This window comes from Haliotis rubra, unplaced genomic scaffold, assembly GCF_003918875.1.
Source record: "Haliotis rubra isolate DU_JTF1 unplaced genomic scaffold, ASM391887v1 Scf880, whole genome shotgun sequence".
Taxonomy (NCBI): Eukaryota; Metazoa; Mollusca; class Gastropoda; order Lepetellida; family Haliotidae; genus Haliotis; species Haliotis rubra.
The window spans coordinates 140,555-160,442 of record NW_025767613.1 but is presented as its reverse complement, the minus strand read 5'-3'; the positions used below and the strand labels follow the sequence as shown (position 1 = coordinate 160,442).

The 19,888-nt window shown below is 41.3% G+C and overlaps 1 protein-coding gene across 2 annotated transcripts in view; it reads left to right on the top strand.

Annotated features, from left to right (window-relative positions):
* Positions 1-19,888, top strand: part of LOC124263413 (tyrosine-protein kinase RYK-like) — a 125,509-nt gene that overhangs the window by 84,197 nt on the left and 21,424 nt on the right. The window lies entirely within an intron of this gene.

Genomic DNA, 19,888 nt, shown 5'->3' with positions numbered 1-19,888 from the left:
AAATATTAAAATGCAGTGAATGTTCACAGTGTATCTGGTGTATGGTATGTAGTAGGTGGATCGAACTGGGTTTCTGGAGGAGTGTCTGTGTAAAAGCGTTTCACGTTTTAGAAGGAACTGGTGATAGGGTGTTCAAGCACCTGCTGAAATGCATCATAGGCCATAGAAGTACCTTTCTGTTGTGAATAGAACATGGATGATTCTCGAACTGCCAATTGTAGGTTTCAGATTGACTTTTGTTGTAAACCTTGACCTGTCACGAACTGTACAACTTTGAGCTTCCCTCCAACATGGAGCTGACACACATATATAAAGACTTACTTACATATGATCTGTATTAATTTGGCTTTCCTCTCAATGTAAGCGGACACAACACGGCTGAAACAATGGTTAATGCCTCTTTAAGCTAAATTCACTCACTGATTGAAAAGTGTTACATCATTTCAACTTCCTGCCAGTTTGACCTTTCCTGGAGTTTTGTGTCCCGATGAAGATGCCATTGGTCTCTGGTTTGTCTGGTCCAGACTCAAACTCTGTGAACCAGGTTCCTGCAACACCCTTTCCATCAGCCGCATGCACTAGCTTTCACTATGATGGAAGACCTGTCTGCTTGTGTAATACAGCCTACTCTCTGTCTTCCCTACTTCAAAGTATCTCGCTGTTGAATTGGTTCAATCAAATAATTCACAGATTCTTTTGTGATCAAAATGTTAGTTTTCTTAAGCTTTGATCATTGATTTTGTTTTCCTTTTGTGCTTACATTATACAAGTTAGGGTTAGGATAATACAACAAAAACCAAACAAATTAGGATGAAATGTTTAATTTATTATCACCTCATTGCATCTGACTTGATCTATTTGATCCACTATTAATGTTTTTATATATGTTATGTTTTATATTTTTATAATATATATGTATGCATATATGTATGTACTGGGACTCTATCTTTGGGGAAATCACTCTACTTCGGCCCTGATTCTGTGTTGAATACTTAAACATATATTTCCAGGCAGCATTAAATTATCTGGCATTTTCAACTGACATTTATGTTTGCAGAGTGAGTGATAATGTTTTTGGCGACTTTTTTTAGATGAAATATTTAGATTATTCCTTCAGTACAAGTTTAAAACAAATGAGAAATGCATATCTGTACCCTGAAGTGGGCTTATAAATCTCTGGGCAAGTGGATGGAAGCTTTTGTAGCAAAAGTGATTATATATAACAGTTGCATAAAAATGGTACAGTAATTCCTTGACAGAATCATCACAAGTCTGAAAGCTGCACCATTTAACAAAGGTCAGCATTTCACAAGTCGACAAGTACACAGTGATTAACAGATTTAGTTGGAAGATATGGACAAGAAATTGGCAGATAAAGTGAAAAAACAATCTGAACAGCAAGAGCAAAATGGTATTAAGTGTCACTGTGCACTTGCAGTGTCATTCAAAACTAGATCTGTAATCTGGACAAGGAAAAACATCAGGCCTTGAAATAGCAGCATTGTGTAATATAAGCTGATGCCTTTGGTGGCATCGGTCTAGTTATCCCTGCAGTATTCCACAGATAGAGGTGAGATAACATCATATATCTCCCACCATCCTTGTTTACCCTCTAACCCTCACAGTTTCCTCCGCCTCAATGACAGGATATACTCTCTAACCAGACAGGTTCAGTGACAGAGATATCCAGCAGACCATATAAATGACTCTGTTGCCAACATTCCTGGATATGATGATTCAGGTTTCAGGAAAATTCTAATCTGCAAATCTCCTGGTAATCTGTTTGTCTGGGTTGCCTCATCTGATGTTATGTGGCTTTTTGTTGAGATTTCTATCAGGGCATATGATCGCTGTGCCCCTCCCTACCCGGAGTCTATTGTTGGGGAAGTTGGATTGAGGATTACTGTCACTGAAGCCTTCATATCGGATCTCAAGTCTGACTTCTGACACCAATTCAGGATGATTTACTGCTGCAAATCATGGCCAATGAAACTTGAGTGTCTGGCAGGAAGTGTTCACGAAAGCTCTATCAATTTCTGAAAAAGTACCTGTTAAGTGAAAAATTGTAGCTGGTTTCATGTTTGAATGATGTTTGGATTTGTTTGAGCTCAGTGGGGAAAGTGAGAGAGTCTGTTATCGGTAGTGTTGTGTATGATGTCATAAAATGTTTTGTAGTTTATTTACTAGTTCCACAAAATATAACATAGCGTTCTGATATGTTTTCATTTTTTATTATTTCATAAAATGTCTGAGCATTTCTTGTTGGTTAGTGTTGGGTGATTCATGACCAGAATGAAGTGAGTGCTCTAAGTCTACAGAAGTTCCATTCTCCTATCTCATCTAGACCCATTCTTTTCCTTGAATCAAACCAGTCCTCTAAGAACCACCATTCCGTCATTTCATCTTGACCCATTCTCTTCGTCCTCTTTAGAATGTTTTGGTCATGTATTTTAGTCCTCTCTGGAATCAAATCAGCCTTCATGGGCCTTGAACATGTCTTTTCCATCTCATCTTCAACCTTACCTTTTCCTCTGTATAAAAGTTTGCAGAATTAAGCAAAAGGACAACCTGAATTGAGACGAAAGTACCTTCCTTCTCTCATCCCATCCCATTTTGCCATTTTGTGCCTCAGAAGCAGAATCAAGCCTCCTGAACCATCTTCTCTCATCCCATCCCATCTTGCCATTTTGTTCATCATTCCAACCCACCATTTCCTCCCTCCACAGAAGTTGAAAGAAGCCTGTAAAACCATCCTTCTCCTGTCAGTCAGTTACTCCCCTCCCCTCTTGTACGTTTGTGTGATGTGAAGTGTTTGACAGTGGCTGCAGAGGAGCTGCTGCAAGTCCGTCTGCCTGAGTCCGTCTGCCTGTTTCCTGGTCCTGAAGCTCACAGAGACTTGTTTGTTCTTCAGTGTTTCCACATCAGTGCCTCTGTCAGACCCCTCCAACAAAGTTGCTTTCAAACTTTTTGGACACCTCTTCTTCTGTTTCTTGCCTGTTTGTAGGCTGCGTGAAACTCAAGAAGCAGTGTTTGGTGGCGTATAAGCAGCAGGGGAAGGCTGGATGAGACGGAGTGTTTGTTTTGTGTGTGTTTCGTTAGCAGTAGTTTATGTGATGACAGGGCCAGACTCAGCCCAATGTACAAACTGGCTCTGGTTCCACAAGACTTGCCCCCTCATACAACAGCTGTGCTCATCAGCCTGTACATTGCCTTCCTAAAAACTAGTCAAACAATTTAAGCTGGGAATAAATGTCACCATGGTTTAGAATTACTTCATATTCAAATTTTGAAAAAAACATTAAAGTGTCGTCAATTTCACAGAAAATGTCAACATTGAATGAATTGATGCATCCAAATTTAATATTAATTTTTAATTTTGTGTAGTTATATGTTTTTATGTTTTACGTTTATGGGGAAAATATTCCTTTGTCGATTGTTGTATGTTTTTCTCGGATGTCAGGTTTACGTTTATGGGATAAATGTTCCTTTGGCAATTCTTCAGGTTTTTCAAGGATGTCAGTTTAAAGGCATAAAATAATAGATGTCTGCATTTCCCCATAAAACAACATAAAGGTGGGAAGAGGGGGCTTTAACTGTCAGTGTAATCTCCCTAAAGAAGGTCTCACAGCATTAGTTTAAGTCATTTAAGCCAACCGGTACTATGTTTACTGCATTTGAATTGCTGTTTACAAATGTCAGCTTAGATTTCACCACAAATACAGGCATGATGTTCTGTGTTCTTGTGGAAACAGATAATTTGTTAGAGCATGTTTTACAAGCAGTTAAAATGCCAGCAGCATTTTTTGGGTTCAAGGTTTTATGTTCAAAACGATATTTTATTCAACTGTGAACTGAAGCATCCTTAGATTGTTACAGACTTGCTGAGAGTGACTTCTCCCTAGGGTGAATCACTCACAGGTTTCTCACTAGTTTTGTTAGGAATTGTCTCTATGGATTGTCACACTCTATTTATTGTACATATATGTATCCTTTTGTAAATGAGGCATTTAGAACATTCATTATATACTTCTGATTCATCTGTCATAACACTCACTCACACACTCACTCACTCACTCACTCACTCACTCACTCACTCACTCACTCACTCACTCACTCACTCACTCACTCACTCACTCACTCACTCACTCACTCACTCACTCACTCACTCACTCACTCACTCACTCACTCACTCACTCACTCACTCACTCACTCACCCTCTGTACATCCTGAGCTGTACAGAAATACAGTACCATACACCTTTGGAAATGTTCTTGCCCACTTCTTGCCATTCTCCAGCCATGTGTTTCACCTTTCACTTGTCATGCTTCTCACTTGTCATGCTTCACAAAGTTTTTTCCATTTGCCTGTTGTCTAACTTATCTTGTTGGAGATGGACCTGTCTGTGTTCGTCCTGAGATCTATGATTTGTTGTCGAGTGTACTGAAATATTGATGGGTGGTATGTGTGAAGTGAATCAATGTCCTGTCCCTCCTGCCTGGTTCAGACCAACACTCGGCCGACCCGCTCTTCATCCTGGCCCTCTCCAGATTTGTCTGGCCATGTAAAATATCTCCTTGAACACTGTGGAGACTACACAACTCCCCTGTTTCCACTGATCAAATTGTTAGTGCCATGCAAAGTCTACTCCATGATGAAAAAAACAAATTCAGGTTCACCGACTGTCGTAAAAAAAATGCCTTTAATTTTCAAGACATTGAATTCCCAGACTATGCAATCAATCTTTAGGCACCTAATTGGAAGTGCAACCATTTCGGAGATATTGGCAAACATACAGCGGTGTCAAACATGAAATTGCAGAGTGAAATTCAATTAACCACTCATCGTAGTCCCATTCTTAACCCTTCTTCCACCCATGTCCAGGAAAAACATCAGTGTTCCTTCACTTACAACCTTTTACTGACATTTGAATGCACCAAGTAGGACTTCAGTTTGACTGCAATCTTAAGTAGAATTAGATACACATGTTCAGATTGAAATTCAGAAGTAAAAGAGTTTTTGAAATTTCTGAAATGCCAAGAAGGTTATAGAGTTAAAATGGTGTCCATTTCCAGAGTGTGGACAGTTGTGTGTGGAAGACAGAGATGAACAGTGATGGTAGGTGATGAAACATCCAGCATCTGGGGGGGGATCTAATAAATGAAGTGTTGACAAACATGCCATGTTAGTGTTATTGCCTGGCCAAGTTTTTAGCCAATTCACACCTCCCGTCTCGGTTTCACCTTACTAATTGTTAACGCTTGTTGTTCAGACAGCAGTATCTTAATATCAGCAGAAATCTATATTCCTTATCTCCTGCAGCCACACAGATTCTTCTCGGGAGTTTTATGGTTGTCTTCTGTCATCCATTTAATGCTTGTTATAATAAATGTTGCATGTTGTCCAATTACCGTCATAATTTGGATTGTTCTCATGTTTGGAATCTTGATTCCTAATTTTTTACCTAGTTTGTTCCTCAGATGTTTCAAAATATATATTTTGGTAAGAAATCATGAGATCATTTGCATACTGTCTGAAGCTGCCTGTGATCTATCTTTGTAGTGGAAGCTGCATTTCAGTGTTTTCTGAGCCAAACTTCACCACAGCTGCTACTCAAGGCAGAATTCCACTCCCGGTTCCTTGTCAATCAAACGTTTGACCTTTGACTTGGTTCCAGTATGCACAGCCTCAGTCTGGACCAGTTCTTGGAGGGTTTATTTGTCTGAATAGATACAAGATATTTACTGGGCAAACTTTCCATGTAGTCTCTGTTCCCCAGACCCTAAACATATTTATTAGTAGTCCGACTCAAGTCTGGAATGATAGGCAAGTCCAGAAATTAAGGATTGTTCTGGGCTCCATTTGGATTTGTTTTGTTGATAGATATATTTTTATGTATTTTTAGATAAGATAACTGTATTTCAGGGACTGTATGTAAGTCTATACACGGAAATGCCTTTGTAGAAATGTAGGACTAGTTAGTAGGATAGAGCCTTCTGTAGCCTTCTACATGGAAAGCATGACTGTAGTATGACAATTAGTAGGATAGAGCCTTCTGTAGCCTTCTACATGGATAGCATGGCTGTAGTATGACAATTAGTAGGATAGAGCCTTCTGTAGCCTTCTATATGGATAGCATGGCTGTAGTATGACAATTAGTAGGATAGAGCCTTCTGTAGCCTTCTATATGGATAGCATGGCTGTAGTATGACAATTAGTAGGATAGAGCCTTCTGTAGCCTTCTATATGGATAGCATGGCTGTAGTATGACAATTAGTAGGATAGAGCCTTCTGTAGCCCTCTATATGGATAGCATGACTGTAGTATGACAATAAGTAGGATAGGGCCTTCTGTAGCCTTCTATATGGATAGCATGACTGCAGTATGACAATTAGTAGGATAGAGCCTTCTGTAGCCCTCTATATGGATAGCATGACTGTAGTATGACAATAAGTAGGATAGGGCCTTCTGTAGCCTTCTATATGGATAGCATGACTGCAGTATGACAATTAGTAGGATAGAGCCTTCTGTAGCCTTCTATATGGATAGCATGACTGTAGTATGACAATAAGTAGGATAGAGCCTTCTGTAGCCTTCTATATGGATAGCATGGCTGTAGTATGACAATTAGTAGGATAGAGCCTTCTGTAGCCTTCTATATGGATAGCATGACTGTAGTATGACAATTAGTAGGATAGAGCCTTCTGTAGCCTTCTATATGGATAGCATGACTGTAGTATGACAATTAGTAGGATAGAGCCTTCTGTAGCCTTCTATATGGATAGCATGGCTGTAGTATGACAATTAGTAGGATAGAGCCTTCTGTAGCCTTCTATATGGATAGCATGACTGTAGTATGACAATTAGTAGGATAGAGCCTTCTGTAGCCTTCTATATGGATAGCATGGCTGTAGTATGACAATTAGTAGGATAGAGCCTTCTGTAGCCTTCTATATGGATAGCATGACTGTAGTATGACAATTAGTAGGATAGAGCCTTTTGTAGCCTTCTATATGGATAGCATGACTGTAGTATGACAATAAGTAGGATAGAGCCTTCTGTAGCCTTCTATATGGATAGCATGACTGGACAATTAGTAGGATAGAGCCTTCTGCAGCCTTCTATATGGATAGCATGACTGTAGTATGACAATTAGTAGGATAGAGCCTTCTGTAGCCTTCTATATGGATAGCATGACTGTAGTATGACAATTAGTAGGATAGAGCCTTCTGTAGCCTTCTATATGGATAGCATGGCTGTAGTATGTCAATTAGTAGGATAGAGCCTTCTGTAGCCTTCTATATGGATAGCATGACTGTTGTATGACAATTAGTAGGATAGAGCCCTCTGTAGCCCTCTATATGGATAGCATGGCTGTAGTATGACAATTAGTAGGATAGAGCCTTCTGTAGCCTTCTATATGGATAGCATGGCTGTAGTATGGCAAGAAGTAGGCAAGAACATTTCTACAGGTGAATGCTACTGTTTTTCTGTACAGCTCAGGATGTACAGATTAATGGTTAATACGTACTGTGATGGAGTAAAGTTTAGCCACTTTTAGTAATGTTCAAGCAATATAATGGCGATGACACCAGAAATGGGCTTCACACATTGTACCGATGTGGGGAATCAAACCCGGGTCTTCGTCGCAACAAGCAAACGCTTTAACCACTAGACTACCAAGCTTGTCTGATGATCATTTAACCGCCGTGATGTTGCTGGAATATTGCTAAAAGCGGCGTAAAACCAAACTCAGTCAGTCAGTCAGTGATGATCATTTAGGTGATTGTTGGATAACAATCGAGTCGCATGGAAACATCAGTGTCAATTGTTAAGTGTTAATTTAATCTCGCTCCCCCCATAAACAGACCGCCCTGAATCCCAGGCAGTTGTCCTGACTGTTGTGAACCTTGAGGAGAAGTATTGTCATCTGCGGGCAGGATCCATGGCAGATAGACGTGTGTATGTTTTGTATTATGCATGTAACATGGTGCAGACTTGAATGACAGTGCTGATGTTAATCAGGTGCGTCCATCAGCGTGGGTCTGTGATGCAGACCACGATAGCAGCCAGTGGTGCAAACTCATCCCTCATCCTTGACTCGCACCCAGTAGTATTGATGTTGTCCCAGTTGTTGGTCTCTCAGCAAAAGCAGTTTTTACATCTTCCACTCTGTGCCAATATCAACCTTTATTTGCAGTGTTATTGTAGAAGTCTTGTTTGTGTGTCTGTGGATGTAGGCCGACTTCAGTCAGGGATTTTACAGAGCATACTGTAGAATAGCACAGTAGCATTTCTTACAAAGGCTGTACAATGTATTGCTTTTTCTTCAAACTTTCAATAGAATGTTTTTCATGTTGTGAAATTCCTACAAGAAGTGCAGAACATTTTCTAACATTTCCTCTTCCATGGTTTGCCCATACCAGACCTGAACCCAGACCAGAAGCCTGAAGTTGATTTGTGTGAAGTAATCTAGGAGAGATGGGGTAGCCAAATGGCAGGTGTGTTGGCTCTGCTTTGGTCTCAGTCACCATGCCGAGCAATGTCCCCAGCACCTTCTTGTACATCGTACTCAGTACCATCCTCAGGATCAACAACAACAACCTCACATTCAAGTTGCATTATCTGAACAGGGTTTAGCTGGCTAGATGGGATTATCAACCATAGTAGTTATACCAATATGGGAAAAGCTATTTTATATTTATCATAAAAGGATCATATGGATAAATAGCAATAAATCAATTCATAATGTGCCCAATTCCAATTGACTGCTTATAGCTTTGCATTATGTCTCCCTCAGTCAATAAAGCAGTGTGGAATCGATTTCGTTCTCAGCTCCCTGGGGAGAATCTAGTGCAAGCTGCCTGTGAGGCACTAGAAGGTTAACAGTCACATTGCCATTTCATCCCCCAGATACATAGAGGGACTTAATAATCTCCAGCTGCATATCGTTTGTGTGATACTGTTCGTGTGGAGCAGGTCTTTGGTGACTTGTATAAAGTCTAGGATTAATGAAGCAAGTCTTCATCGCATCTATATCAGACAACTTCTGAGGTTGTATAAAGTCTAGGATTAATGAAGGAAGTCTTCATCGCATCTATATCAGACAACTTCTGAGGTTGTATAAAGTCTAGGATTAATGAAGGAAGTCTTCATCGCATCTATATCAGACAACTTCTGAGGTTGTATAAAGTCTAGGATTAATGAAGGAAGTCTTCATCGCATCTATATCAGACAACTTCTGAGGTTGTATAAAGTCTAGGATTAATGAAGGAAGTCTTCATCGCATCTATATCAGACAACTTCTGAGGTTGTATAAAGTCTAGGATTAATGAAGGAAGTCTTCATCGCATCTATATCAGACAACTTCTGAGGTTGTATAAAGTCTAGGATTAATGAAGGAAGTCTTCATCGCATCTATATCAGACAACTTCTGAGGTTGTATAAAGTCTAAGATTAATGAAGGAAGTCTTCATCGCATCTATATCAGACAACTTCTGAGGTTGTATAAAGTCTAGGATTAATGAAGGAAGTCTTCATCGCATCTATATCAGACAACTTCTGAGGTTGTATAAAGTCTAGGATTAATGAAGGAAGTCTTCATCGCATCTATATCAGACAACTTCTGAGGTTGTATAAAGTCTAGGATTAATGAAGGAAGTCTTCATCGCATCTATATCAGACAACTTCTGAGGTTGTATAAAGTCTAGGATTAATGAAGGAAGTCTTCATCGCATCTATATCAGACAACTTCTGAGGTTGTATAAAGTCTAGGATTAATGAAGGAAGTCTTCATCGCATCTATATCAGACAACTTCTGAGGTTGTATAAAGTCTAGGATTAATGAAGGAAGTCTTCATCGCATCTATATCAGACAACTTCTGAGGTTGTATAAAGTCTAAGATTAATGAAGGAAGTCTTCATCGCATCTATATCAGACAACTTCTGAGGTTGTATAAAGTCTAAGATTAATGAAGGAAGTCTTCATCGCATCTATATCAGACAACTTCTGAGGTTGTATAAAGTCTAGGATTAATGAAGGAAGTCTTCATCGCATCTATATCAGACAACTTCTGAGGTTGTATAAAGTCTAAGATTAATGAAGGAAGTCTTCATCGCATCTATATCAGACAACTTCTGAGGTTGTATAAAGTCTAAGATTAATGAAGGAAGTCTTCATCGCATCTATATCAGACAACTTCTGAGGTTGTATAAAGTCTAAGATTAATGAAGGAAGTCTTCATCGCATCTATATCAGACAACTTCTGAGGTTGTATAAAGTCTAGGATTAATGAAGGAAGTCTTCATCGCATCTATATCAGACAACTTCTGAGGTTGTATAAAGTCTAGGATTAATGAAGGAAGTCTTCATCGCATCTATATCAGACAACTTCTGAGGTTGTATAAAGTCTAGGATTAATGAAGGAAGTCTTCATCGCATCTATATCAGACAACTTCTGAGGTTGTATAAAGTCTAGGATTAATGAAGGAAGTCTTCATCGCATCTATATCAGACAACTTCTGAGGTTGTTAATTCCCAATGTAATTCACTTCCTTTGCTCTTATAGTTTGATTAGTTTTCACTGTAAGATGTGTGAGTCTGATTCGGGCTACATACTGCAAGATCTCACAAACAGATCCTCAAATGAGAACTGTGACAAGGAAATCAAATTAGTATTGTGTAAAAATGATCAAAGTGGCCATATTAATTATTTCTCAGCCTTATTACAAATTAAGGGGTACAAACTGATCTCATTAGTGTGCGTCTTTGAGGTGAGCCGTGCCGGCCAATAAGCCCACGTAGATTGTTTTCCTGGAGATATGAAAAACATCAAAGTTGGGGGGTGCTCCACCCTATCACTGATACTGCAGATCAAACACACACCTTGGAGCCACCTCTTTGTACATGGTGGAATCTGACAGATCATGTGACCTTGTCTCACCCCGACAACAACAGATTGGCTTGTAGTTCAGGGGCAGATAACTCAGGTCATGGGGTTATTTGAGACAATTCAGCAATATTTGAAGCATGAGGGATCAATTTTCATCATGATGTGGCAGTATGGGGTGTTATTGAATAACTTCAGCCCAGTCGTGAGGCTGGCGTGGTGAACTAGGGCCGTCATGAGGTGTTTGTGTTGTTGTTCTTGGGCCGTCGTGAGGTGTTTGTGTTGTTCTTGGGTCGTCGTGAGGTGTTTGTGTTGTTGTTCTTGGGCAGTCGTGAGGTGTTTGTGTCGTTGTTCTTGGGCCGTCATGAGGTGTTTGTGTTGTTGTTCTTGGGCCGTCGTGAGGTGTTTGTGTTGTTGTTCTTGGGCCGTCGTGAGGTGTTTGTGTCGTTGTTCTTGGGCCGGCGTGAGGTGTTTGTGTCGTTGTTCTTGGGCCATCGTGAGGTGTTTGTGTTGTTGTTCTTGGGCGTCGTGGAGGTGTTTGTGTCGTTGTTCTTGGGCCATCGTTGAGGTGTTTGTGTTGTTGTTCTTGGGCCATCGTGGATGTGTGTGTGTCGTTGTTCTTGGGCCGTCGTGAGGTGTTTGTGTTGTTGTTCTTGGGCGTCGTGAGGTGTTTGTGTTGTTCTTGGGTCGTCGTGAGGTGTTTGTGTTGTTGTTCTTGGGCGCCTCGCGTGAGGTGTTTGTGTTGTTCTTGGGCCGTCGTGAGGTGTTTGTGTTGTTGTTCTTGGGCGTCGTGAGGTGTTTGTGTTGTTGTTCATGGGCCGTCGTGAGGTGTGTTTGTGTTGTTGTTATTTGGCAAACGTGTGAGGTGTTTGTGTTGTTCTTCTTGGGCCATCGTGAGCTGTTTGTGTTGTTCTTGGGCCATCCTGAGCTGTTTATGTTGTTCTTGGGCCGCCGTGAGGTGTTTGTGTTGTTGTTCTTGGGCCGCCGTGAGGTGTTTGTGTTGTTGTTCTTGGGCAGTCGTGAGGTGTTTGTGTTGTTGTTCTTGGGCCGTCGTGAGGTGTTTGTGTTGTTGTTCTTGGGCCGTCGTGAGGTGTTTGTGTTGTTGTTCTTGGACCGTCGTGAGGTGTTTATGTTGTTCTTGGGCCATCGTGAGGTGTTTGTGTTGTTGTTCTTGGGCCATCGTGTGATGTTTGTGTTGTTGTTCTTGGGCCATCGTGTGATGTTTGTGTTGTTGTTCTTGGGCGTCGTCGTGGTGTTTTGTGTTGTTGTTCTTGGGCCATCGTGAGTGTGTTGTGTTGTTGTTCTTGGGCCATCGCGAAAGTGTTTGTGTTGTTGTTCTTGGGCAGTCGTGAGGTGTTTGTGTTGTTGTTCATGGGCCGTCGTGAGGTGTTTGTGTTGTTGTTCTTGGGCCATCGTGAGGTGTTTGTGTTGTTGTTCTTGGGCCGTCGTGAAGTGTTTGTGTTGTTGTTCTTGGGCCGTCGTGAGGTGTTTGTGTCGTTCTTGGGCCATCGTGAGGTGTTTGTGTTGTTGTTCTTGGGCCATCGTGAGGTGTTTGTGTTGTTGTTCTTGGGCCATCGTGAGGTGTTTGTGTTGTTGTTCTTGGGCCGTCGTGAGGTGTTTGTGTCGTTGTTCTTGGGCCATCGTGAGGTGTTTGTGTTGTTGTTCTTGGGCCATCGTGAGATGTGTGTGTCGTTGTTCTTGGGCCGTCGTGAGGTGTTTGTGTTGTTGTTCTTGGGCCGTCGTGAGGTGTTTGTGTTGTTCTTGGGCCGTCGTGAGGTGTTTGTGTTGTTGTTCTTGGGCCGTCGTGAGGTGTTTGTGTTGTTCTTGGGCCGTCGTGAGGTGTTTGTGTTGTTGTTCTTGGGCCGTCGTGAGGTGTTTGTGTTGTTGTTCATGGGCCGTCGTGAGGTGTTTGTGTTGTTGTTCTTTGGCCGTCGTGAGGTGTTTGTGTTGTTGTTCATGGGCCATCGTGAGGTGTTTGTGTTGTTCTTGGGCCATCCTGAGCTGTTTATGTTGTTCTTGGGCCGCCGTGAGGTGTTTGTGTTGTTGTTCTTGGGCCGCCGTGAGGTGTTTGTGTTGTTGTTCTTGGGCAGTCGTGAGGTGTTTGTGTTGTTGTTCTTGGGCCGTCGTAGGGTGTTTGTGTTGTTGTTCTTGGGCCGTCGTGAGGTGTTTGTGTTGTTGTTCTTGGACCGTCGTGAGGTGTTTATGTTGTTCTTGGGCCATCGTGAGGTGTTTGTGTTGTTGTTCTTGGGCCATCGTGTGATGTTTGTGTTGTTGTTCTTGGGCCATCGTGTGATGTTTGTGTTGTTGTTCTTGGGCCGTCGTGAGGTGTTTGTGTTGTTGTTCTTGGGCCATCGTGAGGTGTTTGTGTTGTTGTTCTTGGGCCATCGTGAAGTGTTTGTGTTGTTGTTCTTGGGCCGTCCTGAGGTGTTTGTGTTGTTGTTCATGGGCCGTCATGAGGTGTTTGTGTTGTTGTTCTTGGGCCATCGTGAGGTGTTTGTGTTGTTGTTCTTGGGCCGTCGTGAAGTGTTTGTGTTGTTGTTCTTGGGCCGCCGTGAGGTGTTTGTGTCGTTGTTCTTGGGCCATCGTGAGGTGTTTGTGTTGTTGTTCTTGGGCCATCGTGAGGTGTTTGTGTTGTTGTTCTTGGGCCATCGTGAGGTGTTTGTGTTGTTGTTCTTGGGCCGTCGTGAGGTGTTTGTGTTGTTGTTCTTGGGCCATCGTGAGGTGTTTGTGTTGTTGTTCTTGGGCCGTCGTGAGGTGTTTGTGTTGTTGTTCTTGGGCCATCGTGAGGTGTTTGTGTTGTTGTTCTTGGGCCGTCGTGAAGTGTTTGTGTTGTTATTCTTGGGCCGTCATGAAGTGTTTGTGTTGTTGTTCTTGGGCCGTCGTGAGGTGTTTGTGTTGTTATTCTTGGGCCGTCGTGAGGTGTGTGTGTCGTTGTTGTCCTGAAGTAGTGTTTTTTTATTGTTTTTTGAAAGTGCTTTCTATTGGCATCCATAGACATGTTTGTTTTGTAATTTAAGTTCTTGAAGTGAAGTGAGGTTAAAAGAGGCTTAATATCACATTCTACATTGACTTTTGACATGCAGAGATGTATGTACGGCAGCTTCTATTCGTCTTGACCTCTGCTGGTTTTTTTATAGCTGTACAGTCTTGGTTTTATCCCCTTCATACTGAACGGGGTGGTGGGGTAGCCTTGTGGTTAAAGCGTTTGCTCGTTACACCGAGGACCAGGGTTCGATTCCATCCATATGTACAAATTCTGGTGTCCCCAGCCGTGATATTGCTGGAATATTGCTAAAAGCAACGTAAACTAAACTTACTCACTCACTCATGCTGAGCACCAGGCAGGGTAAGAACAAGTACCATCACTTGATGTCAGTTGGAATGACGGGATGGAACCACCACCTTTGCCAGGTTTGATAGATCGGTGTATTCAGGTTCCGGGGAAGAAATGTGTTGGATTCTGTCATTGGTGGATGCTTAGAGGCACTTGAATACTTTGTCTAGTAGAAACAACCTAGTCTTGCATCAGTTGTCTCCCTTTAATCTGCTTGCGACCACTCTGTGTCTGTTAGAAAACTGTATGTCTGTGTGTGAAATATGATGTAACGGCAATATTCGCATATTGTTAAAGATTTAAGAGTTAAACATTGAGTGAATGCCTAAGAAGACCTAAGGCCTCCACACCGTCAAAAGATGGGAATAATATTTGATTGCATTTATGACTTCTTCATATCTCGAGTGATGTTTTAAAATGTCCTCCTCATAATGTTGAGTTATTACTTTTTTTGCTTGGAGCGTATCTCCGGTATGTATCACTCCGTAACATATTGTGTGTAAGACAACAGATTAAGGGCAGTTGAAACAGTAAATACACTTTGCAATGTAATACCACCAGTTTGCAGGCAAACCCATTAGGTAGGATATGTTATTCTAGTTCCACTACCAACAAGAATGTTATTGGAGGCTAAAAAAATATCCTTCTTTTGACATTTTTGACAGAAGTTTAGAAAGTATGGAACATCAATAGTAAATTGTTCGTTCCTCAGCAGCGGCCATTATGGACATGGCTGCCATATCTTCTAACAAGATTCTGGTGTTGGGGAGATTAGCCCCGGGAACATGATGGGCTTATAATTGGAAGCTTACAGTACCTGAACACATGTGTTTCTTGTGGCTACACTAAAACACTGAGACCATTCTCGTACTGAGGTGCGTTAAATCAAAGCGTCTATGGGGAGAGTCAGGGATCGAGGCACCATGTTACTTTACGCAGTCTGCAGACGGAGAAAGGTGGCATGCATGTCAGGCAGTCCGGTTCTGTGGCCGTTATGAAGTGCAAGTACTTGTATCAGAAATTGGTTAATTACACCCCTGAAGAATGGACACTTCTCCCGGCTAGTGGATGCAGGTTCATTTCTCCGTTGATACAACACAAGTCGTTTAAGACTAATCAAGTAGAAAGTGTTAGAAGCAGGATCTGTCCATACTTTGGGCAGGACTGAAGTTCTTTCAATACCATACTTTGGGCAGGACTGAAGTTCTTTCAATATCCTAGTTTGTCCAGACTTTATATCCAGGAGTCTTCCAACGGCTTTTAGACGTGATTCACATAAGGGCAAGAATTTATGGATGTCAACTTCCCTGTTTGAGGGGGCGGTGGGGTAGCCTAGTGGTTAAAGCATTGGCTCTTCACGCCGAAGACCCGGGTTCGAATCCCCACATGGGTACATTTTGTGAAGCCCATTTCTGGTGTCCCCCACCGTGATGTTGCTGGAATATTGCTAAAAGCGGCGTAAAACTAAACTCTCTCAGTCAGTCAGTCCCTGTTTGAGGAACGCTACGTTTGGGAGTATATTCTTACTCCTTCATCGGGTTAAACAGTAAGAATATCCTCCAAAATACCGTGTTCCTTTCATAAAGAAGTTGACATCCATAAATTCTCATCTTGATGTGCAGGGCTGGGAACATGATGTGCCGTTCAGGGAACAGTGTCTGGACACTGATTTTCTAAGAAATGAATGTTACTCCCCACACTGTACTGTTAGAAGTTAAAGTCCAGTTAGTCAAAGTGATGATGTCAAAGTTTTGTGTTATCGCTGAGTATTGGTTGATATTGTCGAAGTCAGTTATCAGTTTGAGCCCCACTTCAGTCTCTCCTTCAGTTTCCTTTGTACAGCTTCCACCAACCGGACAGCTACCTGCACTAACGAGAAAACATACAGGTGATAAAATACTTGTAGATACTGCGGAGATCAGAGGGTAGCTTGTTATGCCCTGTCCTGTCTTGTATCAGGAGATGTCATCTTTAAGGGTTTGATGTATGCCTGAGATACTGCATACCCATGCCCTCTTTACAGAACATTTATCATGCTCATTTAGGGCAACAGGCAGCTATGACAGAAATGATTAAAATCATTCTAGGATATTTACCAAATTGTTTCTGAAATGAATGCTACACAACAGGCCCAGGAGGCTTGTTCGTGAGATTAACTATCAGAACAGAAATCCAAACACACATCTGCTGCGTGGAATTGGCTCCACCATGATAGACAGTCTCCAGGAACTGAAAAAATACTTTGTTAAAACAAAATGAATCGGATGAAATAACATTATTACTTTTTTGTGAAGTTGTATAATCTTCAATGACTGATCATGTTAAATTGCCCAGGTGGTGGGTACATCAGTACTGAACACTGACTCAGAGATTAATATGATTGCTGAAATGAGATATAGTTTTATGGACTGTATTTATTTCTCACTTATGTAAATATATCATTTGCAAGTTTGTGGATGTCTAGTCGATTTTGTAGGTGAGTGTGGGAAAGTTTAAGTTTCCAGTAGGTCCTTTGTGAGCTAAGTACTAGACATGGCCATGTGTATTCATGTGTCTGTTGGCTGCTAATGGATGCTGAGTGTAGACAGGGTTTAGAACCAAGCATGTAGAGGCTATGATTTACCATACTTTCTTGAGTATGTTGAACGCCCGATCCCCCATTTGGTCAGTTCTTTTTGTTGAAATGTATTGGGTATCCAGAAATGTAGTGCCATGCTTGTCATTACGCCATGTTCACAGGAGGTCAACATTACATCACATTGAGCAAGGGTCATTATCCCATGATGAAGGTCACATGACCCAGACCTGGTGTTGTTTACGACATGGAACTGATAGTGATAGACATACAGGGATGTAAGGTGTGGAAATATTATTGATATGACCCACTGCTCAAGGCGTCTGCTCTCGGCGTCTGCCCCAGGCGTCTGCCAGCAACATGTGGCGGCCATCTTTCTCTCTCTTGTCCAGACTCTCATTAAAGTTGTGATGGATGTCCTCTGACTTGAGTCTCAATGCCTTGTCAGGGATGAAGCAATCTGCTACACAGGCCACTGATAAGCCAATATGATAAGGTCTATGTTAAAGGTACCTTGACTCATTCATAGCTCCTGCAAAATCCTTTTTTTTACGTAGTTCAGTGAAAAGAGTTAAGTAAGAACATTCCTTCTTTTCAAAGAAATATGATAGAAGTTTTATCTTTTTATGACTTGATTTTCATTGAAGTGTAAACTTTATGGAGTGTTGGTAATCGTAACATGGAGTAATAACTCTGAAGATATCCTTCCATTGGCTGGTCTATAGAGACGAGTTAAAACACCTCAGGAACATTAACGAAATAAGTCGTTGAGTGCCGTACTACGTCTTACCTGCAAGGTCAGTTGTTTGTGGGGATTGGTGCGACTCTTTGTGGGTGATGCGGTTCTTAATACCACAGATGTGTAGAGGGTAAATTCTCAAAATTTATGACACGTCAAATTTATCATATCTTTTCTGGCATGAATTATCCTAGAACTTGACAATGGCATAAATCAGTTTGGCGGAAGTTAGCAGTGATGTATGTAACATTCAGCATCCAGTTAAATGATAAGATTGCACTAATAGAGATTAGTGTTGTAAGTTCATCTTCAGCATGGCATAAGTTTATCTTAGTTTGACTTAGTGGAGTGTAATTCACTGCTTCCCCTCATGGCTGACATGGAAGGTATATGTTTACATGTTTTTATCCAGCGTGAAGCCTTCATCACTTATGTTCAGTTAACATCTCCATAAAAAGATGGAAAACAAAAAGTGAAATGTCCATAAAACTCCATAGGCTTTCTCTTTGGAAACATTTGGTCTTATTTGATAATGGGTGAATAACATGTATATGAATCAGTGTAAGTACTGACCAGCATAAGGGCAACTACTACACTGAAATAAGCGAGAAGTGAGCTTGTTTGTTTTTTGTCAAGATATGCTTTAGCATGATGTTAAGGTTTCCTAAATTCCCACCTGTAATATATGTTGTACTTTTCTGGGAACTATGTGGAAGTTTTTAACCCATCTGAACCTATTTTTGTGTGTTTGTGAGTTGCCGGCTCTCAGTGATGAGATGTAATGATGACACTTCACCTGTGTGGCACTGCCATGCACAGATTGGCCTGTGATTGGCCTGTGATTGTCAGGGGGTATAATTGCTTATATTCACCCCCACAATATCTCCGCCCCGAGGCCTCACACTCCACATCTTCAAACGTACCTACATGGTGGTCTACAATTCAATTTCTTGTAAAAACAATTTTTTTAGACAAATTGCCTTTCATACCCTGGAGCTATTTAGTCTGGGAGCTCCATGCAGGGCGTGCGACTAGGACCAGAACTTGAAACCAGCATCACTCAGCCAGGACCGCACCTTGCTATGAGGTCGGTGCCAGGAGCTCTTTGAGAAAAACTGTCTTGGAATAGAAGAGCATGTTAAATTAGTTGTGGACAAAGTCCGGGGGGGGGGGATGTTTAAAGATGAAAGGAAGATAATGCATGTGATTACAAGCATCAAGATACAGATCTCGAACATAGAAAAACAATAACTGAGAGCTTCTCAATGACAGAGAAAAATGGATGCAACTGAAACTGTAGGAAATGAAACAAATGGACCTGCATCATATTGTTGTTTGTTAAAGTTAAAGTAGATGTGTGTTGGAAGGAAAGAAACTGCTTCAGATTGTGAACACCATAGCAAGACTGAAGCAGTTTTTATGAAATAGTATTTTATGAAATTGTCAAACTCTAAACTTTATATTTGGTTCCTGGAGAAAGAAATCATGTCAGTTTCATGAGGTTATATATATATTCACAAAAGTTTCTGGAAAACATGTGTTGTTACACAGTTTGAGAATCCTGGAATTTGGATTAAAGAGACATGTTATTCATTAATGTCAAGGAGACAGGACAAAACAGCGCCAGATCGGAACTCGCTGCTCTTGGCACAACAGTTAACACAAATTAAACACGACTTTTTGCATTAGAAGTGGGTAAAGTGCTCCCTCTTTAGTACATAACAGATTGTGGGAGTTATTGGTTTACACACAGATTATACTTTCTGTGAGTTTATCTATGTTTGATACCCATGTTTAGCACAGGTCAAGTGTAATAGCCCCATGCTCTTCACTAGAGATAACCGACAACCTCCACACAGGTGAACCCATGCAGTGTTAGCAAACCTTCACACGGCTTCTCATCAACACCCAGGAAGTGGAAGTATCGTATGTGGATAGTTTTTCATAGAATTGAACATCTGCCCGAAGTTTTCCAGGGTAATCACACGGTGCAACCAATGAAATAATACGTCTTCAACATGTGTGAGTTTGGAAGAGGCCACAGCGAATGGCCGCCCTAAAACTCTTGTATATCAAGATGTTGGGTATCTTTTAAGAAATATAGAAATGTTGTAGAAGTATCTACTTTGGGTTTTATATTTCCTTCTACATTAGGCTTTGTGCACTTTGCTGCCATTCGCTGATCTCCACATAGAGGAACTCAGAACATGTGAGACACATGTAGACACATGTAGACACACATTCAAGGAATGACACAGACATGTGTCCTCATTACCTTGTCGGTGATATCTGGGAGAGTCCAACACACGTGATACATGGAGACACACATTCAAGGAATGATACAGACGTGTCCT